Genomic DNA, 24,815 nt, shown 5'->3' on the forward strand with positions numbered 1-24,815 from the left:
TCATGTTCTCGTTCTTTGTCTCGTTGTTCACGCTCGTATTCGCGCTGTTCTCGCTCTTTTTCTAACTCGAGCTCGCGTTGTTTCTCACGCTGCTCTTGTTCATAAGCACGCTCTCTTTCACGTTCCTCACGCTGTTCTCGCTCGCATTCGCGCTGAATCCTACGCTCTTCACGAGCATCTTTCTCACGTTCTTGCTCGTAATTGAACCGTGAGAGAACGTAACTCTGTATTTTCTCTGGGTCTGTGAGACCAATATCTTTGGCTTCCTGTACATATACAGCTGTAGCCATGATGCTAGCTCAATTTACTAAGTAACCGAAATTGAGTACTGACTGCTTAGCGACGAATACTAATAAACACAAGTAAAGAATACAGACACAAGCTAGTGGTGACCAGTCTTATCCAGTTAACTGGCAAAGAATAAATAAAAAATGTAAATGACTGGGAAGACTCAATAATAAACACAATGGGTACGGCGACTTCCCAGGAGCGAATAAAATCGTCTGGCGTTACCAAGAATAAACTAGAGTTAAGTACTCTATGGATTGATAAAGCAAAATTCACTTGCTAAATTTAACGGTAAACACCAGTAAACTTGTGTCTATAAACTTTAATGATAAATACCTAAATATGAATGAGTGAGCACTATCTCGTGAGTAGCTTTATAGCTAGGAGTTAATATCCTGGCGAGGTCGCCAATTGTCACGGGGTTTTTAAAATATCACGGTAATTTTAATATAAATGGTTAAATATTATTTAATTTGATAATAATATTCAATAATATTGAAGAGCAGAGACAATGATTGTCTTGCTACATCAAGCAACGATTACTTTACGCTGATTTGCTAAGATTCTCTAAGAACGAGAATTTATAAACTTTCTCAACAGTACTCAGCAGAGACTAATTACTCACAATTGCTGAATTACTGTACTGTTAGCCTCTGGAGAAAGTTACATCACCCCTGACAATAAATAACTAATACTAATAATAATAACATCAGGTTCTTGCTGATGCATTAACTCCTGGCACAACGGATTTTAAGTTAATACAACAAGACTGGTCTAAGTACCAGTTATGAATAGTAAACGTTTATGCAAGCTAGGAGCTGTATGGAAAATAAGCTTAATTATGGAGAAATGAAACAAGACTTACTCTACATTAAGCTCAAGAAATAGAACTGTTAAATTTATTAATTACAAAAATAAATTTAACATTACATTTCAAATCAAATTAAATGAGACGCACTCGCTCACTCACACAGAAGCTAAATACTTACGCCTAGGAAAAACACCTTAACTAAGCTCTTAAAACTACAAAATACACAAAAGAAATACCAGTCGATGAATACTGTGTATCACCACTAAGGTGGGAGAGCTGGGATTAACTGTACTAATGGAGCTTGGGGTGCTAGCTGACCTCTCCACTTCTGAGCACAGACCCTTTCTCCGTCACAGCAAACACAAAACTGAATTCAAATAATGCATAAGCAGGACGCACAGGCCACCGGAAGAAGGCGTGGCTAACGGTTGAATGAAGCAGAGGCAAACGATAAAGAAATAATTGTATCGCTCAGTAGCGCACTTAGTGACGTGCATTAAATCGGTCACTTTTTGAAAACGGTGACGAATTATTTGAAAAGTATACCCCGGAATGGAGAGAGAAACGGTTAACTGAGCGATACACAGTGAGTTTTCCACTAATAGTTCGTGGCTTCCCACAAAAAGGAAATGTCGCGAATTGATTCGTGACATCTACATCACACACTGTTTGCACATTTGACAAAAAATCTTTGGCTTCATCAAGTGTAGTAATAGTAGACATCATGAATAAATCACAGTCACAAAATATCGAGCAATATCCTTATGATAATATCCTGAATATCCTGATAAGAGGTCGCCAAATTTATGTTACGGAACAGAGAAAGATAATGTACACTTTAAGTGAGAATACTAATAATCACTACTGTCCCGTAAAGGTACAGGTTCAAAATAAAAGAGTTAGGTAAAATTACAAGTTAAAGTTTAATGCTTAGACTAACAACAAAACATTCAGGACTCATAAGGATAATGTAATGGCAAAAAACAGGGTTAAATATATGACTAACTGCAATAGCCTCTATTAACACGAAATTAGCAAGAGTAAATTTATCTAAGTCAGCACTGATAAAATGAAAATACACTGGGTAATGCTCAGTTAATGCAAGATAAATTATTACAGATACAAAATATTATCAAAAATGACTGACAATAAGAACCCTACATGAATCACAAAAAACGTCACTTGGCCTAAGAATCAACACCTTATGCTATGCAGTACAAGAAAAAAAAATGCAGTAACACTTATACCCAAGTTACACAGCTGCTAGATGGTTGGAGACTTCCTGAGCACTCACAATAATAACTGTACAGGGGAGGACAGAGATGTGAACAAAATGAGGAGTAGATCTAAGTGGCCATAATGCAGAGACTGAGCTCATTATATAGGGGCCAGCAGAGCTTGATAGAACTTGTAAGAAGGATGCGCAAATGAAGCCATAGGGGACAAAGAGCTGACAATCCTACTCTGAACAACAGAAAGGACGACTTACTCTACTATAACGGTAGAAGGGGGGAACTGAGGCAGAACACGCTCGTGATCAAACATGCAACATACTGTGCGTTAAAATTACACAAAGGATGATGAAATCATAGGCTGTGTAACACCACATATATGAAGAACCAGCAGTCGTCAGCATCCGTGTATATGAAGTGCCAGCACTTGTCAATAATTGCATATATGAAGTACTAGCAGTAATCAGTATCCATGTATATGAAATTTGCAGTGGAATGTCCAAGGAAGAGGTTGAGTATGTCATCGTCTTCAGTAAAGACTGAGGCAAGATGGTTAAGTTGTTCCTTGAAAGTCTCATCCTCTAGAAGGCTTTCCAATTCGACAGGCGTCGTTAGAACGCTGTCACAATCTGACACCGACCCACACACAGAAAAGTCACTGGAGGCCATTGAAAAAACCGGAGAACTGTCACCTACGGGAACTGAGGTGGGTATTGTGGAGGTGGCGCCAGAGAGCGGGCTGGGGGGCGCCGACCCCTTGCTCAGGAAGGCTGATTTGCAGCACGAATAATCACTGAAATGTCGAATACTTCTTGGGAACTCCAACAACTCATCGCTCCTCATCAGGGGAATGTCCAGGTCCTGTAGGATGCTTTTAGTGTGAAGCATGTTGGTGGGAGTGCTTTGTGGTAGAGATGTGCAGGGTATCTGACGTGGCGTGAATGGTGTGGCGCCCATTAGAGGTTCGGGTATACTATGACCTGGGATGGAAGGTGGGCCACAGGGGGTGAGAGCCAGGAGGTGCTGGTGGGGCTGTGGTGTCATGCTTGAGGGCAGAGAATTGGGCTCCAGGCGGGGTAGCTTGGCCTCCTGGGGTCCCAGATAGCTGCTCTCCATCCTTGGACGCTTCACTTTCATAGACATCATCAATGGCTGATTGTCTGCATGTCTGCCAAGTCTGTGCAGTGGAGTCTGTAGAGCCACATTTTTTAGCGTGATGTATGCCCCATTACTTGTGGCTATGCTTGCCGTCTTGCACACTTTCGTCTTGCTTTTGGACTTGCTGGGTCGTTTAGTTGTCGTCACCAGCTTCCCACCTACTGTGTTTTTATTTTTCTTATAATTCGCTTTAGTGACGGAGGTAGAGGGACACTTTGTCTGCTTAACGACCTTCCTGGGTGCCTTGATATTCTCACTACACTTACTGATTTTATTTGCACTACTGACCTGCTCTTTGTTAGTTCTTATGACATGTCTGACACAGTGTTCTGGTTTGGCTATGTGCGCATTCTCCAGGCACCAAAGTTCCTTCACGTCCTCTATATCCATGGCTGCAAAGCTGCGGTTATCGTTCAGCACTCTGGCAAGAGCATTTATATAATTAACAGCCAGCCTCAGCACCGCGATCTTTGTCAGCTTCTCCGCGTCAGCCCCAGAGAGGTCTGGAATTGCTTTCTGCAGCATGATAAAAGCATCGTTAATCTCCTTCATTCTGTTCCTCTCTCGGGCGTTGGCTGTCTTGCGCCGGTATTTGCTCAGTGGAGGGGGCTTCTGCATCTCTTTGGACTCCCTATAATGCGCTTTGGCTCTGGTTTTTTCCGACTCTGTTCTCTTTATGATCGATTTAGTCCTTAAGGCGTACTTGCCCCCATTCTTAGCATCCATATTCATCTCGATGTGATTCTTTCCGGTTCAGAACAACACAATATGGCGTCACACTGTAATTAGGCAACCTATGAGCAACACTATTTTTTCTTGATCTGTAATACTGAATGAGTAAAAAAAAAAAACACACACACTTCCCCGATGTGACCTGGTGGCTACAGACGAAAACACAGAGAGAGTGAAAGAGAGGGAGGGAGGAGGGAGCAGCATTGACTCTCAAGGAAGTGATGTTTGCTCGTGGTCGTTTGTTTAAGCTACCGGCTCGGCCATCCCTCTCACCTCTTCCCTCTCTTCCTACATCACCTCCTCTTCTACCTCCTCCTCTTCTCTCCGTCGTTAACAAACTTTTAGCCTTGAGCACTGACAAATCACTGCCAATAAAAATGTTCTTCACGTGTTTATTTCCATTTATTTACTATAGGGTGTAAGTTTTCCAGGTCACTCCCAGGTAATCACAGTTGAGAACCCTATTTTTCTTTTTTCACACTTTTCACTGATTTCTTTACACTTTTACAATATTTTTCACACTTTTTTCGTCGACGACATTTACGCTTGGAAGTCCGTAAGTCACGCTAATGTACTGTATATGACAACGGTGATTTACCTACAAACTCCAGGATTGTCCATTTTGAGATAATTTACGAAAGCACACTGAATTTTAGTAGGTGCTTAACCCGCGCCTCACACAAAGTAGTTTTCTCACACACACAACCAGGAAATATACAGTGAAATTACCCTAACAGTCTGGGACTTCGAGGTGTATATGTATATATGTGGGTTTTGTGCCTTGTTGGAATATATAGATTTGTATTTAAAGTGAATTTGTGGATAAAACAATAGACTCTGGATTCGTCTTTGTGACTGAAGGTATGTGTATATTTGTTCAGGTGTCTACTTGAAAGAATTTATGGACTTCTGTTAAACGTAGAGTTGTGTCAGAAGTGGATTTTTAAAAATTTCTCTGACACTGGACCTGTTTTGGAAATTAATGGCTAGAAGTTGTGTATATGTTGCTACTTCCTCAAAACAGATATATGGATTAGTGTTAAAAACTGAATTTTTGGATTACTATTGCAGTGGTTCTACGTTATATAGGATTAATGTTTGATAGTATGGTTTTTATATTGATTCTTGGATTGCTAGTGGATGTGGATTTATGTCAAAGGATTTGTTTGGTAATGGGTTTGTTAAAGTGGATTCCTGGGATTATGTTGGAGGCTATTTTATGATGGAAGTTGTGTGTCAGGTTCTAAAGGACGTGAAGTTGCGTTCTTGTGCTGGAAGTGGTTTTGTTTCACAATGGAGTCGAGGATTTCTGTGAGAGTGAATTTTTCTACGTGGTTATGAGAGTGTTTGTGCCCACGAGGTGACTTTGTATCATATTTCTATGTTAAGTTAGGTTAGGTTAGGTTAGATTAGATTAGATTAGGTTAAGAGTGTTTGAGATTACTTAATTTCGCAATGAGATATAGGATTTCTGTTGTAGATGGATTTACTGCATGTCTGTGGTTAAGAGTTAGTGTGTGGCCCTATTAGGTGACTCAGTGCTCTGTTGTTAGGTTGGGTTAGATTATGTAAAGAGTGTTGGAAGTTAAAAGTAGAAGGATTTATGTTTTGATGAAGAGCGAGAGAGAGATGGTGTGTGTATGTGTGGGCCTCCTGGATGGCTGGGTGCAATGGGTGGCTGAGTGTACTGGGTGGCTGGGTGCACTGGGTGGCTGGGTGTACTGGGTGGCTGGGTGCACTGGGTGGCTGGGTGTAGTGTTCCCAGGTGTCCGTGGTCAACTCAGGCTTATTTTAGGGCCTCTGAGACGTGGGTATTTAGCATGTGGGAACAGTTACGTTAATATCCATGTTATGGGCCTGGTCAGCCTGTAACAAGACTCCCGTACACTTGAGATATCCCCCCTGAAATATCTTGTAATGACACTCTTCAGGCATGCATTTATTCCCTCTCGTTAATCCCTGCAGACTGAGAGATTACAAGCCTCCCTGTAAGATGTACCTTTCTTCCCCACTGGCCTGTAATGAATGGGTTTACCTGTGGGCTTAAAAGTACTTGACACTGGGGTAATCTTAGCACAGTACGTCTATAAGTGGCTCTCTTATAGCTGCTTATAAGTATATTACATAAACTCTAGTACAGCACACAAGTATAGCTAAAAGTACGTTCTGTATGAGTGTTCTTAAAGCCACATGTAGGTACAGTCCACAGTAGCCTACATGAAATTACCCAAAAGTACAATCAGGCACAATTCTTGAAGATAGTCTAAAAATACAGCCTAGCGCAGTACATAAACGTAAACTTTAAAAAATGAGTCTTAAAAGGTAGTTACATAGAACTTGTTACCATAATACGTCAAAGCCTTATATCTACGTGCCCCACCACACTGACGCCATTTAACAGCCTCGTTTCTTTGCCCCCATGAAATCCGACTATAACAGAGCCCCATTGATCACGGTCTTCACGCTCCTTCCTCGTCAACCCTTCTTCTTCCCTAAGGTGTTCCTTTTCTCAGGATGTACGAGGTTGATGGTAACAGGGGAGAGGCGGGTAGCATGAAGGACTTATCGGGGTTTATCAGTGGCTGGGTAGTAACTCGTTGCAGATAAAGAAGCTACCCCGCCAGACCACGACAAAGCCTGCGGTGGGTCGGGGCTGAGGTCGGTATGAGAGAGAGAGAGAGAGAGAGAGAGAGAGAGAGAGAGAGTGGGAGGGGGTGAAGACAGAGGAAGTGGACAAGGAGAGTTTGTAGCGAGCCTCTAATCCCGTCTGTTTGTGGTAAAATATACCGTAGATCACCAGGTGCAGGGATTATGGGACGAAGTAAATGGGATGTTTCAGTTCAGCGAGGGGCCCTTTGATAGAAGGGGACATGGGTGGTGCTGTGAGTGGTGGAGGAGGTGGACATTTTGTGGAGTCTCCGTATATGACATGTGCTACGGACGAACTGGGGCGACGAAGGGTATGGAATGTGGTTGCAGGTTCTTTCCTTCCTATTCTTTCAGTTGCTCAGGTATATGATTTGTATAAAGCTTGTACTTTTCACGTTATTATTCACTGTAGCCTGTTTGTTAAATACCCAGCTGCTGTAAGACTCACGGCAAAGGGAAGAACGGAGAACCTAGTTCAGTGTTATCAGTGGATCATGATTGTTTGAGTCTGTCTTAATCTAGTTTGTAATATGTCTAATACCTATATTACTTAGGGAAAAAAGCACGTAAATGTTTATTATTGAAGGCAGGTAAATGTTTAGCAGGTGTATGATATGTAGGCACGTATCACTAGCAGCTGTATAATATGAGAAGGCACGTAAATGTCCAGCAGGTGTATGGTATGAGAAGGCACGTAAATATCTAGCAACTCTACGAGACAAGACGACATGTTAATATCTAGCGCTGTATGAGAAGGCACATTAATGTCTAGCAGTGTGACTTAGATTAATGGCACGAAGAGAGAGTCCCAAACACAAGCCAGAGAATGTTTAGGAATACTTGGCCCTGTAAGGAGGTTCTGGGCGCAATGAGGGAACGTGGAGGGTTGGAGGTGGAGTATTAGGTGGATGAGGACAAGGCTACACCACCCAGGAGTCCCGCTGTGACGGTACTGCCACTCCACGCACTGATGACCTTCCCTCACCGTCACACAGGTCCTTACCATCTCCACCAGCTGCAGTACACAGGCGCGCGTTTCCACTATGATCTTGTGCTGTTTTGTGCTTAGTCACCACATTTCTCAACCCTTATTTCCCTTACTGGTTTTGTCTCAGTTATTCTTTATTTTAGCCCTCATTTTTATTTTAACAGACTCGTTATTTTTCTGCTGTCACTTATTTCTGCTGATTTCTGTTCTTGTTCTGTTCACAGCTCTTTGCCACTAGTGTTTCTCTGTTGCTGTCACTTGTTGAAGCTGGATGCTCTTGTTATGAAATTCGAATATTTTTTTCCACTTATACACTTTATGTTTAGTATTTATCTGGCCTGTCACTTACTGCAGCTTGATTCTACTGTCCTTAACAAAACTGTGATTCCTATAGTCTTTTCTGCCAGTTTTTCAGTCTCGATTCTACAGCATTTAAAGATAATACTTTACGCACTTGCGATGTCCAGCTTGTTACACTTGTCTTTAAAGCTGTTCTATTCTGAGGAACTTGATTTGATAGATTTAGGCAAATTGATTCTGTTGTTTTTAAAGCTATGTGATTCTGTGAGCGGTAGAATGAGAGTAATTTTCATTTCGATTCTGTTGTCTTTAAAGCTAAATCACCGTGAAACGTAGAATGGTCGGAAATTACAGTTCTTGTGGTAGATAGATAAGTAGTTGCTTCTAATCTGATACTCTTGTCTTTAATGCTATATATTTTTCACATTAATGTTTAACTGAAAGCTCTTTAAATCTTGCTGGACGTGAACTTGTTGCAGTAATTAAGGATATTATTTGTCTTTAAAGCTGTAGATGTTTTTTTAGCCATGTGTTGTCTTTAAAGTTGTGTATATTCCAGTGGTCTTGTCTTCCTTAAAGCTTAGATATTTTTTAGCTTGATCCTCTTCTCTCTAAAGGTATCAGATTCTGTTGGACGGGGACTGGTAGCGCCCCCGCCGTCACAGGAATGGGGTGGTGGAGGTAGCAGAATGAGGGAGGGGGAGATTAAGGGAGAGAAGGAGGAGGGTAGGGGGACTAAGGAAGGAGATAGAAGAAGGGGAGGGGGCTGTGGTCATGTCTGAACCTGCCCGTGGGGTTGATTGTAATGGTCTCCCTCTATAACGACCCGCATCACAACAACGACGCACCGGAAGACCTTGGGAGAGAGAGAGAGAGAGAGAGAGAAAGCAGGGATAGTGGTGATAGACCCTTAAATAGAGAGGATGAGAGGGAGGGGGGAGGTTGAACGAGAGAGAGAGAGAGAGAGACTAGGGATAGAGTTGGTTGTGGGGCCTGATCTCTCGTTCGTCTGATCCAACAGTTACTAATAAATACGAGGTTTATAGCTCAAGAAAAGAATTCAGTAGCGTAATCAAATCGAGTGGGACGTTAACTCACTTAACATTCACTCCATTAACAGATTTCTTGTTCACTCGATAAAGCACTTAGTCTTAAGTTTAACTAGGATATTAAACGGATTTAGAGCTCATTTCATAAAGCACTCCAGTTTCTCCTCATTTATCGTTTACTGAATATATCTTTTAGTTATCAGAATGCAGTATAAGTAGACCAAGATTAAACCTACTTTTTTTTATTCAAGATAATTCATTTAGTCATCAAATGAAGTGGATACTTAAATTATTATTGGTGTTTGTATTCAGAGTATCATTAGAGGAAGAAACTGGTTATTCTTGGCTCACTTGATAGTACACTTATCAAATCAAGTGGATCATTAAACGTACACTCTATTTTAGTTCAAAATATGTGAGTGGAAGGACCAGACCCACTTATCTCAGTCCACTTGATAATCCACTTAGTTGCCATATCGAGTGGAGCTTTAAACACTTCTCATTGCTCATTGGATCAAGTTTTTCGTTATCAGATGAAGCGAGAGTTCAAAGGCACTTATTACTTGTTATCTGATAGTGACCATGAGTTTGATAGCACAATCTTACTTATATTTACAAAAATTGAGATCGACAGAATATTGATTAAAGCTTCAGTGTGGTAATATTATCCTTTCCCGTTTAGTAGTCGTTCCTGAAGCGGTCGTGGTGACTTAAGGGTCGTGTTAGATGCAGCTGAGCTGTAAAGTGAAGAGGTAGGTAGCTGGTCGTGATAGCTTGAAATGTGGTGTGAGATGCAGCCAAGTAGTTGTGGTCGTCGTGTGAAGAGGCTTTGGATACTGGTGGTCGAGCTGACGTGGGGTGTCGTCTTGGATGCAGCTGAGTCGGCGTGGGATGCAGCTGAGTCGTTGTTGTCGCCCTGTCGTGCAAGGAAGTAGGTGAATCTGGTCGTGGTAGCTTGGGTAGTCGTATGAGACAGGTGAAGTCGTTGATGGATACAGCTGGTCGTAGGTAGTTGCCTCAGGGTGTTGTAGAAGTCATGCAGCTGAGTCGTCTTGTCGTGGGAGGTGGTAGATGCAGCTGCCTTGACTGGAATGTAAAAGAAGAAGCAGCTGAATCGCCGACAGGTACACCTGGTCTTGTTGGCTTGGAATGGCTTATAGGTTGTCCTAGTAGGTTGTAGGGTCGTAGGAGGTCATGCAGCTGAGTCGTCTTGTCGTCCTGGCTTGGTTGGTGCGTGGGTGATGCAAAGAGACGAGACGAGAGAGTGAGAGAGGGTGATTTCTGGTTCGGCTCCAAGACACCGGCACAAACTGGCACCTGAAAGGAGAGCATGGAAGAGCGTCAGACCCACGGCGAAGATGAGAGAGAGAGAGAGAGAGAGAGATTGTCGTGTGTGTGTGTGTGTGTGTGTGTGTGTGTGTGTGTGTGTGTGTGTACAAGAGAGAGAGAGAGAGAGAGAGAAATTGTAATTGTGTGTATATATATATATATATATATGTATATATATATATATATATATATATATATATATATATATATATATATATATATATATATATATATATATATATATATATATATATATATATATATATATATATATATATATATATATAAGTTTATAGATAGATTGATACACTGACATAGATATAGCTAAATAGAAATATACATAGATAAAAATATATGTATGCATGTACCGGTATGTATGTCTTGTCTACTGTATATGTGCTTTGTGTATGCTGGCCTCGCAGTTTTTGTACGAGCCGTGGGAGACTTGGGCAAGCACTTGACATGAGTATACAAACACTACGAGTATACGACCATAACAACTAGTAAACGATTTATACTTCAGACGCGGCTACTTGGGATGGAGTTCGAATTAAATATATATATTAAGTTACTGATTTATGTGTGAGAATGGGACAGCAATGGCAGTGTAGCTTAGATTAGGCTAGAAATTAAGCAAGGATGTGTCCTGACTCTAGTCATTTTATACTCTATCTCACTCTAGTCACCCTTTTAAGTCACCCACAAGTGAACCCAGATGATGGAATAAAAATTCAGTTCCGTCTAGACGGTAAATTATTAAATCTCAGACGTCATTGGATGAAGATGAAACGGAAAATGTGAGTGCGTTTAAGTATTTGGGTAGTGTAATCAGTAAGGATGGAAGTTTCGAGGGTGAATTGCTTGAAAAGGCACAACAGGGAAGAAAGGTTGCTGGTTCCTTGAAAGCAGTGATAAGAAACAGGGAGGTGAGCATGGAAGTGAAAAAGTTACTACATGACAGTACTGTGATACCAACGTATGGAAGTGAAGCTTGGATTTTGTTGGAGGGACAGAAGACAAGAGTGAGAGCTGTGAAGATTAGTTATTTGAGAGGAGCATGTGGAGTCACATGGAGAGACAGATTGACAAATGAGGAAGTGAAGGATAGTTGTGATGTGGATGTGGATGTGATAGGAAGCTTTAGGAGAAACACGCTGAGGTGGTTTGGATGTGGAGAGGATGGAGTGCGAGAGACTGACGAGGAAAGTGTATTTGAGTGAGGGGGAGAGGGAGAGGGAGGCCAAGGATGAGATGGAGTGATGGAGTGGAGAGGTGTATGAGAGAGGGGGGGAGGTGTGAGCTGGCAGCAGGGCAGTGAAATGGTGGGGGACAGGGAGACATGGAGGCGATTTGTTTGTGACCACCCCTTACGGGATTAAGGCGTCTGGGAATAGATGGATAGATAGACGTCGTCTTCACGCACAATCAAGGAATGAAATGATTCATTTCCTAGAGTTACAATACGCTAATGACTGTGCTGTCCTTGCACATACATAGAAGCCCTGCAAGAGTCCCACCATCGTCTCCAACATATAACAAGCAATGTGGCTCCAAATAAATGTCAGTAAACAGAAATAATATATCAGAAAAACAACCAAGCAGAGCTTCTTGCATAGATAAATGGCAGTAATGCAAAACAGGTGAAGGATTTTACCTACTTTGGAATTGTGCTCACTGATAAACATAACATTGATGAAGAAGTCCTTGCCTGAAGCAGCCACCCCTCAGCCTCTTTTGGACATCTCAGATCCAGTCTTTGAAAACACCAACTTGGGAATCGAGACGAAGGTATCAGTATATAGGGCGGTATGGCACTCCATCCTCTTATACGCTGCTGAATCCTAGACTAGTTACCTGCGTCACATCAAACAGCTTGAGTCTTTTCACATCTGATGCTTACAGTGCATCTTAGGACTCATATGGGAAGATAAAGTCCCTCACTCACAATGTCTCTAGTGGGTGAAGTCATCCAACATAGAAAAAACGCTGGATAAAATCCTGCTGAGATGAGTCGGACACGTGTTCCAGCAAAGAAACCATGCTGGCTAAAAAGCGGCTGAGATGGGTCCGACACGTGTTCCAGCATAGAAACCATGCTGGCTAAAAAGCAGCAGAGATGGGTCGGACACGTGTTTCGCCTGCCTGAGCACCGCCTTCCCCTCCAGGTTCTGAATGGCCAACTCCCTGCAGCATGTCGCGACCCAGGGGAACAGAAAAAGAGACATAAAAATCATATAAGAACAACCCTGAAGAAATGCAACATCATACCAAAATATGTTGAAACCAATGCCTCGCACAAAAATCAATGGTGAGCCCTCTGCAGCGAAGGAACTATTCATCTCGAAAAGGCTCGGAACCTGGCCAAAGAAGAGTGTAGACAACGGAGGCACAACCAATACAGAGTTCTCCCAGAAACTCGGACATGACATGCCGACTGTATGGTAAAGTCTGGTGATCTAGGATTGGTCTGCACAGTCACACCCCTTTGGTACCAAAGACAATGAGAAGCATTGCATACTTGTGGGCTTAGTCTTCTCTAGCAGGACAGCTTTAAGTGTGTGTGTGTGTGTGTGTGTGTGTGTGTGTGTGTGTGTGTGTGTAAGAGAGAGAGAGAGAGAGAGACTAGTAGTAGTAGTAGTGTGGTGTGGTCATGTAAAAAGTGAGAGTTGTGATGCACGGAGATTTGATGATGATAACTTTTACAGATTACAGATATGTCAACTGTAATAAGCGATAACTAGAAAGAAAGCTGGGCAGACATAAGAAATGACAGATCAGTAACTGTATCAGCTCATTCTAATCAGTAGTGCAATATACTTATGGCAACTGGAGAACAATATGGCAGTTTGCAACCTGGTCACGTCATAGTCTTAAACACGGCAACATGGCACAGAGACTAGCATCAAAATATTGCCCGTATTACTAACAAGGTCAAATACTCGCAAGAACACTTCCTATTTAGTTATTTAGTAGTGTTTCAACTTCTTCCCTCCCCCATCAAAGAAAAAAAAAAAAAAAAGTCCATGGCATTTTAATACTTTTTTTTTTTCATTTATCTTTTCTCTTTTAATATTTCAGAATATTGCCTGAATAACGAACAAACTTGAATCCAATTATTCTCACGTCCTTGTTTGTCGGTTTGTGTTGAGCTTCACACTGCAGTTTTTTTTCTCACTAATATAAAAAGTATTATGAAACTGTAAGTAATCTTAACACTTTCAGCTCCAGGACGTCATATTCATTTTAATCGTGCTAGTCCAGTGCTACAGTTTCTCCTGACGATTTTGTTCAGGTTTAAGATGGACATTCAGTTGGAGCACCTTAACCCACCAGACCACCAGGCGTCCAATATAAACCATCCGCCCATGTTACTTGCAGTCAGAAACTTAACTTTTTCAGCTCAGCACTTTTTTTCTTATATTGTTCATGCTATCACCAGACCTTCATTAACCCATCACAAACAGACTGATATCTCATACTGAAACCAGTCGTCCTGTCGCGGCCATATAAAAATGGCGTCGTCGTGCTGAAGAGGTTGGAGGTCCAAATCTGTTCTCCCAACTTCCATTCTTTGTAAATATCCATGATAGATTTTTAACCTTTTTCTCACTAGCATAGAGATATTGTCCAAATTGCAGAAAAAAAGTTCCTATGTATTCTAAGTATATTTCCATTTTTTTTTTTCCTAATGAATGTTGCAACTTCTTTACAATATAGCGAGAGAGAGAGAGAGAGAGAGAGAGAGAGAGAGAGAGAGAGAGAGAGAGAGAGAGAGAGGTTTTTCATCAAAATATTGGACATAATACGAAAAAACTTGGGGTCAAATTATCCATTAGCTCATTAATTTTTTTTTTTTTTAATACTGAAAGCTAAATACCTTTTCCCATACGAAATTTCCATTACAGGTATTTTTCTGCACCTTTTCCCCACTCTTTTCTGTCTGTATTTGGATGGGGAGGGGAGAAGCCTTATGTTTTGCATTTCTTTTATTGGTTTCAAAGAACAGGTACGAAAGTTTGACCCTACCATAAAGCATACAGCCTAATAAGGATCAGTAGGACTTCCTCTTTTTTTTTTTTTTTAGTATAGTCATTGCCAAACCAACACACAGCTCCGTATCAATACATCAATACAGGTTGGTGTTCACTAACCTTTTCTGACTCACAAACAGATAACACAGATCTCTTCCACCCTAGAAAATCCAAACAGATATCAGAAGGTATGTCTCTGGTCACTTTTATTAACTCCTTCAACCTGAGAACGTCTTTTTTTTTTTTTTTTTTTTTTTTTTTGCCACATCCACACGATTGATGTGAAACTTACTGAAGGTTATATTTAACCCAGTTTATTTGCAAAGTTTGACCTAAGCTTAATATAATAATTTGCAACGAGTGAACAATTTTTCTCACCTATCAGATAAATATCAACTCCTTATCCTACTACTCACAAGTAGCCTCGAAAGGGTCATGTAGGTCTGCTTGTGTCTGCTTTCCGTTGTACTATCAGGGTCAGAAATTCACTTAATATTCCACTTGCATCTACTTCACACTTGGGGCATGTCAGTTGCTTTCTTTTTCCATGCATCATACCAGTGAGATTCATCTATAGGCAGAGAAACCTACCAAGCTTCTCTCACATTATGAATATTAAGTTTTTCCTTCTTAGGAACATTAACCATGAAAGTAAAGTAAGAAACTGAAAAAGTGAAATATTATGCGAACTTTCCTCCCCCACCGTACTACCTTCCGGCAGTCATACGGTCACAAAGATACTACAAACTACAGAAGCACGGTTATTTTTGTAGATAAAATATCGATGACGTACAAGTTAACTTTTTCTGTTACTGCCATTACTGGCCGTCATGAGGCCTCAATATTTGGTAAACCGGGAGAACAATTGTCTTTGTTGATATTGATGGCTTACGATCAGAATAAGTAACTTCACATGTAATATAGTTCATAGTTTTCATAATTTTATTATTAGCAGTGTAATATTAGCAAATATATGGCACAAGCAATACTGTTTTCAGTATATCACACTAATGACCGACATTTTATTCAAGAAACCATAGACTTCACACGCAGCTTGGATTTTGTCACTTAACGTCACTGAGTGTTCACCTGCAACAAATATTGGCACACTAAGCAGTTGAAATGCTAGCAGACGATAAGAGTCCTTAAAAGTTTCATTACTGTCACTAGGAATCGCCATCATCATCATCATCATTATCATGTTCCTTCAATCAAAGGCTAGATGGGATGAGAATTATACATAATATTTGGCACGGTGAATGGACAGGCACTGTTGCTGTAAACGATGCACTGCGAGTCATCCCTAGAGGTGTGGTGGAGCTGTGGTGGAGTGTGCCGGAGATAAGGTAGGGTGTGGTGGAGGTATGATTGGGTGTGGTGGAGGCATGGCAGGGTGTGATGGGATCGTAGGGTGTGGTGTTATATTAGAGTGTCGTAAACTGTGCTGGGCACATGGCAGTGCAGTGGGGTCTGCTTGAGGTGTTGTGAGGGTGTGATGGAGTGTAGAGGTTCAGGAAAGGAGCAATATGCCTTTTCTCTATGCCTCCAGCAACAAGTGGAGCGGGTCTTGGAAAGGTAAGGGCGGAAGGTCGTAGAGTACATCTAGGGGGTCATCTAGTAAGCAGGAGTCGTCGGAGAGCAGATCGTCCAAGTCAGTGGGGGAGTCTAGGGATGGGAAGCAGGGCGAGGCAAGTTGAGGCAGAAAGGGTGAAGCTGGGTGAGGTAGGAATGGTGAGGCAGAGTGAGGGTCAGCACTGAGAACCTCACTGAGAGCCTTGATATAGTCCACAGCCAGGCGCAGTGTGGTGATCTTGGTCATGATGGTGGAGGTGCTGGCCGTCTCCACCTCCACAGCCTCGGGAAGTACCTGTCGCAGAGTATCGAAGGCCTTGTTGATCTCCTTCATGCGGTGTCGCTCCCTGGCATTGGCTGTCTTTCTGCGGTATTTTGACAGCGGCGCTGGTTGCGATTTGGCCTTAGCTCCCCGTGGGGTCATGGCCACCTCCTTCTGCAGCCTCTTCACCATCCTGCGAGGCCGCAACCCATATTTCTCCCCCTCCCGCGTCACACCTTCGTCTGCGCCCTCGCACCGCACCATCAAGCAAGGTCACTCTATACGTCAGTTTCAAAATTACCACACCACACCACTCCATTAATCACCACTTAATATTTGGAGTCACTGGGGATTGATGCGCAGATCACCACTTAGTGCACCGTCGAAGTCACCAGATTTTATTACATAATTTCTTATTGCATTGATCAAGCCATTTCCGACTGTTACCCATGGATATTTTCGTAATGTATTAAAGTTAGCCGGGAAAGACTCTCACAAGAAAATATTTTCCAATGTATGCTCGTGTCATCCATATGCTTAGAAACTGGGTATAAGAAGAGCCAGGGAGTCGTATGCTGGTGCCTCACCCTGCAGAGGCACGGAGGTGAGGAGAGTGGTAGGAGGAAGTGTAGAATGATGGTGTCCTGGATGCTGCTAGGAGGCTCACCCCGCCTCTACTACTTCCTCCCCCTTCGATGGAAATATGTTGCCAAAATAGGAAAATTCTCTTCTCTTGTGGCTATTAGCGACAACTCCTCGGAAAAACCTCACTTCCTCCATGTACATTAACCCCACACAGGTATTCCAATAGCAGGTGTGAGGTTTGGCCAGTTGGTTTTTGCGATAGAGCAGATGGGGAAATGTGGCACGTGAACGCTGACCCAAGAGACAGAGCGGTGTACACCCTCTCTGGCCAGCCGCCCGAGCAACACTGAGGACTGGTTCACCTGTTGCTCCCTCCAGATCAAGTTCCATACACACCAGCTCAGCCAGCCAGGCAATGTGTGTGTGTGTGTGTGTGTGTGTGTGTGTGTGTGTGTGTGTGTGTGTGTGTGTGTGTGACAGACAGACAGACAGACAGACAGAGACAGACAGACAGACAGAAATCTAGTTACTCTATTGTAGGTGCTTACTAGTGTACTATGATGAATACACTCGTGAAATGTTAGCAAAGACAAAAACAGTGTGTGGATTTGTCTATAAAGTTACTGATATGCGTCTTAATGTGTCAGGACAACAGAGGCAGCAAGTTAAGTACAGTGTCCGTACGTAACACAACGGCTGTCAAGGAGCTGTGTACGTGTACATCAATATTTAGGCGAGAGGGGACTGCTGGGATGCCACAGCAATATTCATATCTCTTGTTGATTTGTGGTTCGATGTAATGAATATTCATATATATATGATAATTATCAAGAGTGTTGTGCGTTTGGAATGTGTTATGATCTACAGGCTGGCATTCTGCATAGAATGGTCCATCTGATGTCAACTATGAAAGTAAACAATTCTGCACCAAAATCTCTATAGTTTTCAGAAGGAAGTAATTGTATCTTGTCAGTCTGTCTTAGGAATGTACCTAATGCTGAAGCACAGTAGTTTTTGTACGCTATGTGTAGTGTTTTTTTTTTTATATAATTAAAGTAAAGTACAGCTTACCTTTAAGGAAACCAAGGAACCACTTTAACCCCTCTTTTGCAATAGACCAATATTCTTCATAAGATTTATTACTAAATTTAAAGTAAGTAGATTAAAGAGTGAATATAAGAAGTATCACGTCAGGAGAACTGCCTTTCACAGAGATATAAAATGAAAATAAATACATTAAAGGCAAGAATGAGTGAGTGAGTGAGTGGAGCGAGTGGCTGTGGAGGACTCGCATGATGTCGCTGTGCAGACTGAGTTTATTTTAGTCTCCAGGCTGACTGACTTGGTGTGAGTGGATCCTGGCCCAGTCCAGACCTGCATATGGGCCCTCTTGCCAAAAAGTTCCAGTTTAATCTTTGTGTTCTGTTGTAGTTTTGTTCCCTTCGTGTATCTAAATCTACTGCTTGATACCTAGTCCCAGAGTTCATCCTGTCTGGCTGAGTTTACATTGCCTCTAACCCTTACTATCACCATCACCCATCTCTTCCTCTCTCCCACCACTCTAAACACTCCTTTATAATATTTGCTTCTTTCCTATTCTTGTATTCTTTTATCCGTCTGCCTTCTTTCCTCCCATTTTCACTCCTCCCAGTAATCCCACACACACGCTTTGGAACCCTCGTGTGCGTGAGAATACACATGAACACACATACTGCATACACGCACAGACAAGACGTAGACTCTCAATCGTCTCGATAAATGGCGTGGCTGTCAACTTCCCAACATATTCAAGTTGTTTCGTCCTTGTCACTGCTTTGGTTGCATTTTAGTGTTATATTGACGCTAATAACTTACTGTTATATTTACATACAGAAAACACACAATCATCATCATCGTCTTCATCATCACTATCCAACTTATCATCATCATCATCATCATCATCATTATCCTTCTTCTCCTCTTCATCATCATCATCATTATCATTGTCATCATCATCATCATCATCATCATCATCATCATCATTATCCTTCATCTCCTCTTCATCATCATCATCATTATCCTTCATCTCCTCTTCATCATTATCATCATCATCATTATCCTTCTTCTTTTCATCATCGTCATCATCATCATTGTCCTCCTTCTCTTCCTTTTCATCATCGTTATCATCATCATCATCATCCGAAGCTGAGTTCCCACTAATTAGGGATGGGGTGAGGCAGGACCCAGCAACTAATAAAGCAAAAAAGAGAGAGAGAGAGAGAGAGAGAGAGAGAGAGAGGGAGGGAGAGGGAGAGAGAGAAAACAGTGCTGGAACTCTGAAGCCCAATTCCCAGTGATAAGTGCCACAGGGTCATTTGCATATCACCCAAGCCTCCGACGACTTAGCTCCATCTGTATGTAAGAACCACACTGCCCATTTATCACCAGACCTTTATTGCCTCGTAAAGAGAGTAGGGGCCCTGGGCTAGGCTCTCAGTTCTGACATTTTGGGTGGTGTTGACCAGTGGTTATTCCCTTAGTGGCATGAGGTGAACAACAAACCCCAAATTTTCCTTGGATGCAAACATTTATGGGTCACATCAGACTGGAGCGCCTTGACCCACCAGACCACTAGGCGTCAAGTATAAACCATCTGCCAGTGTGATGTCCAGCAAAGATTAACCCTTTCAAACCATTCGCGTATTTTTTCATTCTGTTCCTGCTATCACCAGATGAGTTTATTCAGCGTAGGGATAGAAGTCACGTTGTAAAGTGGATAAAGGAGACTGGCTGACCCCGGAACTACAGACGGACTCGTATTCTCGGCGGTTAAGGAAGCTGCCTAACACCTCTTCCTTAGCGATTTATTTTTGGATACGGCCGGGTAGTATAATTATGTCCGTTACTGATGAAGAGCTGGGTGATATTCGAATGACTCAAATTACACAGATGAGGATAGAAAGGTGTAATAAGCAAAATAAGTCGCTAAGGAAGACGTGCTAGGGAGGCCCCTTAACCAACGAGAATAGGGCCATGGTGTCTCCAAAGCCTAATACAATCGTCTCATAGCAACAAGACTAAAATGCAAAGTGAGTCATCGAACTGAAGAGGTGAAAAACTCAACTATACTTTCTTTCACCTTAGCCTGGCCCAGATTTTCGACCTTTTGTAGCTTGGTTCACATAGCTCAGCGGCAGAAAAAAGACAGTATTACGGCTCTATGTCCTTTCCATAGCACTTCTTCGTAACTACGGCTATACTTTTTTTTTTTTTTTTTTTTTTTTTTTTGCCTATCGACCATTGAGGCCGGAGCCCCTGGTCATTAAGGCAAAATTATATATAACCGCTATACTCTAATGTTAATCTATTTTACAACCCAGCACTGAGGATGGAGAGATGGCGATTTTAGGCCCAGTTTGAGTAATAAGTATAATCCATTTTTGCTCATCTGGCTGACATAAAAAATTTTTAATAATTTGAAAAAAAAATTACGTATCAAAAATTTAGAGTCCTCATTAAGCCCTTTAGTCCGGTGACGTATTAGATTTATTCTGTTCTTCCCAGACAAGTTTGTTTACGAATTACCTATTGTGGTGAAGGAGGTATTGACGTCTGTGGCATCTGATTCTTCCAGGACAAAGATTCCCTCCTAAGCTGAGTTAAACTGGCCAAGGTAACAAATAGAAAAAATGATGGATTTTTATTCTACGGTGTATCCTTTCGCTGCTACGAAAAACGAAATGAAAAGGAGAGAAGGAAGGAGAAGAATTTAATGATGAAGAGGACGACGACGACGATGATGATGACGATGAACCAGAAAAAGAAGGAGAACAAGAACAAGAAGAGTGCTCTGGTATCTATCTATCAATCTATCTATCTATCTATCTATCTATGTGTTGGAAGGACACAAGTCAAGAGTGAGAGCAGTGGAAATGAGTTATTTAAGAGGAGCCTGTGGAGTCACGTGGAGAGACAGGCTGACGAATGAGGATATAAAGGAGCGTTGTGGTGTGGATGTGGATGTGATAGGAAGCGTTATGAGGAACACACTGAGGTGGTTTGGCCATGTGGAGAGGATGGAGGGTGAAAGACTGACGAAGAGAGTGTATGTGAGTGAGGTGGAGGGGGGAAGAGGGAGGGGGAGGCCGAGGATGAGATGGAGGGATGGGGTGGAGAGGTATATGAGAGAGGGGGGTGTGAGTTGGGAGCAGGGCAGTGAAATGGCGGGGGACAGGGCGACTTGGAGGCGATTTGTTTGTGGCCACCCCAAACGGGATTGAGGCGTCTGGCAATATATATATATATATATATATATATATATATATATATATATATATATATATATATATATATATATATATATATACTGGGTGCAAGCATACTTTATAGTATTTGATACTGGCTCAACAACAACACCCCTGATGTCCGCCAATGCAGTACGTGGCCAGAAGAACGCTCCCAAAGTTTATTACCCTAGCGGGGCGCAAATCTTCGTTCTTCAGTGTACGAAAATGCACACATTGCCACTGTACCACACAGTCTCCATATATATATATATATATATATATATATATATATATATATATATATATATATATATATATATATATATATATATATATATATTCAGGCCAACACCAGACTATTTGGTTCGCTTGAGACTTCTAGTAGTAAATGAATAAAATTTGTTTGATTATGAAAGTACTGGTGAATCTAGCAATATTTTCACCCTGCATTCCTCGCTGTTCTCTCCCGAAGTATGAAGTGTGTGTGTGTGTGTGTGTGTGTGTGTGTGTGTGTGTGTGTGTGTGTGTGTGTGTGTGTGTGTGTGTGTGTGTGTGTGTGTGTGTGTGTGTGTGTGTGTGTGTGTGTGTGTGTGTGTGTGTGTGTGTGTGTGTGCGTGCGTGCGCGCGCGCGCGCGCGTGCGTGCTCGCACAGAAAGCCAGTTGATCCATACCCCTGTACATACAGGTCAGGGTCAGGGCAGGACAGAACAGAACAGAGAAAGGCAGGGCAGGGCCGGGTTGAATAGAGTAGGACAGGGCAGAGTAGGATAGAGCAAAGAAAAGTTGGGAAGGGTAGAACAAGACAAACCACGGCTGGGTTTGGTACGGCATGACTGGGCAAGGGAAGACCAGGCAGAATTGGTTAGGTCTGGGCAGGGTAGGAAACACCTCAAAAATGTATAAGAAAACTGCAGTAAACCGGTCTACCCATAAGAGGCAGGTCCCCTCTGAGGGTGTGACTACGCTGTGCTCTATCATCAGTGCTGGGTTGTAACAAGAGGTAACAGTAACAAATGGTGCAAGTCAGGAACCGGTGCTGGGGAAGGGTAGACAGCAGTGGCATTGTCTTATTTTCACACTGGGCTACAGAAAATTAGCTTCGAAAGAATGGAAAATGTAGGCAAACTTATTTTTTCCTTTAGCTCTAGCCGGTGTGATTACGATCTCACAGTTATTTAAGCATAAATAATATATATTTAGTTCCATCATTTACAAAAAAAAAAATAATAATAATAATAATAGTATAAAGACGGAGTTACATATATAGTACTTTTCACTGACTGGCCTTCTTAGTGCCTTCACCTACTTCGTATGGTTTTTGGCACTGTGCTATCCCCGTATTTACAGTAAAAAAAAAAAAACACGTATTTTAAAGTCATATGTAAGAATCAGGTAATGGAGCACAAGAATAAGGAAGAACAGCCGAGCATTAACACTTTCAAGTAGAATTCCTTAATTTTATCTTATATTTGGTTACCTGAAGACTTCATAAGTTTCAGGGAACACCTTAGTAATGAGAGGGGCTAATGAAGGCAACATTCAGCCCACTCTGATCGAGAAGCGTAGCCTAAATGAAGCCAAATAATCTGCTATACCCCTGGTACCCTTACGTGGTCTAGATTTTCATCCTATTGCAGCTAATTACACATGGCTCGAGAACAGAATAAGACAGTAATATAGCTCTACGTCCATCTCATTGCAACTCTTCATGGCTAGCATCACATTCTAGGACTAATCCATAATTACAGCTGAGTATTAAAAATGGAGAGAGGTCAATTTTATGCTACGTTTAAATAAAAGTGATATAGAAGCAGGAGTAAAACAAAAAGACCTAAAATCGTCTTATATATAGGAGTAGGAATAATATGTAATCCCATCGTACTGCAAGATTTAGATCAACACACACACACACACACACACACACACACACACACACACACACACACACACACACACACACACACACACACACACACACACACACACACACACACACACACACACACACCAAATCCGTATCTTGCGTATCCCATCCCCCTTGGCCCAACCACGATACAATCTCCTGTAATTTGCGATAGGTATCTGGATGTAAATAACGAATAAATTATGACTCACAAGCCAATCTGTGGAGAGCCAGAGGAGGCCAGACTGTGGCTGTGGCCTTGGGTGGGATGTGTGGTGTGCTTGGGTGGGGGGGCGAAGTATGGGCGGAGCGGGGCAGGGCGGGGCAAGGCGGGGCTAGGATGAATGGAGATGTTCAGGATGGGGTCGGGTGGTGCTGGGCGGGGCGGGGTTGATGCACGCCAGCTGATGTTTGGGATGGGAGGAGCAGATGAGATTCGAGGTTTGAATGGTGGAGGAAAAGTGAAAGTAGAGGAATCATAGCAGATTTCTTAACTGTGGATCCAGCCTACTAATGAATTTAGGAAGAAAGTGGATTTACAAGTATCGCTGCCCTGAAGTCGGGACAAACTGTTTAGCCTACTGATTACTTCAGAACTGACACACACACACACACACACACACACACACACACACACACACACACACACACACACACACACACACACACACACACACACACACACAGATAGATAGATATGGAAATAAACATATAATTATAATACCGTATAGGCATAAATGCTGTATGCAATAACATTTTTGCCTAGGTATAATAAATAATAGCCCCATTCAGCCCTGTCCTCTTATGCATGAGCACTGTCGCAGAGTATATTCCTATTTAGGCACACTTCTCTGATGCACACAGGGAGATCGAGAGTGAGCCTTTGTATTGTGTACTAATATAGTGCATTGGCCCCGTTGCTTTCAGGCAGTATTTAGACATCTGGTGGTTATGTGAATTAAGGTACTCAAAATGGGCAGAACATGAAGGGAGAGGGAGAGAAAGGGAATAGGGGAAAGAAACGTTGAAAAGACAGAAGGGGAAGAGGGAAGGAGAGGCAGGACCCAGGTAGGGATAGAACAACATAGAGAAAGGAGGAAGGGATAGCAAAATAAAGGGAAGGAAAAAACAGGGAGAGACAGCGTACCCAGTGTGGACGACATAGATCAGAGCAGAGTTTTTCCAGTGGGTGAAGGGATGCAGGACTGGGTGGAGGCCGCACAGGTGGATGAGCGTGAAGGTCGTAGTCTATGTGGCTTAAGATTTCGTAGCAAATCTTCCATAGCGATTCACGTCAGCAACCTTTTGCATGACACTGATGCAAACTATGTCGATATTAAAACTGTATAAATAGAATAAATTAAAATGTTTAGGTGTAATAGGCAAAATAAATCGCAAGGAACAAGTGCTAAGAACCCTCCAGTGTCACCTAGAATTAGACCCTGAGTGAGGAGTGGAGAGGTAGATGGAGGAAAATGACGATCGGGTGGAAGGATACAGCAAGAAGGAATAAAGGCTGAAAACGTTCAAAGCTATGTCGTTTAATCAGGAGGTCGAAGAAAAAGAAAATCTCTTGTTTTTGAGATGGCGACACTTTGTGGAAATTATCTGCTGTACCCGTTTCATCTTAACTTGGCCCAAATTATAGTCTTTTCCAGCTT

General features: G+C 42.1%; 1 pseudogene; it reads right to left on the reverse strand.

Annotated features, from left to right (window-relative positions):
* Positions 1-9,871: 9,871 nt before the first annotated feature.
* On the reverse strand, positions 9,872-19,018 carry LOC145403698 (uncharacterized; annotated as a pseudogene).
* Positions 19,019-24,815: the final 5,797 nt, after the last annotated feature.

The sequence above is a fragment of the Coenobita brevimanus genome, chromosome 7 (genome assembly GCF_032717465.1).
Source record: "Coenobita brevimanus isolate Jiangsu-jjx chromosome 7, ASM3271746v2, whole genome shotgun sequence".
In the NCBI taxonomy this organism is placed as follows: domain Eukaryota; kingdom Metazoa; phylum Arthropoda; class Malacostraca; order Decapoda; family Coenobitidae; genus Coenobita; species Coenobita brevimanus.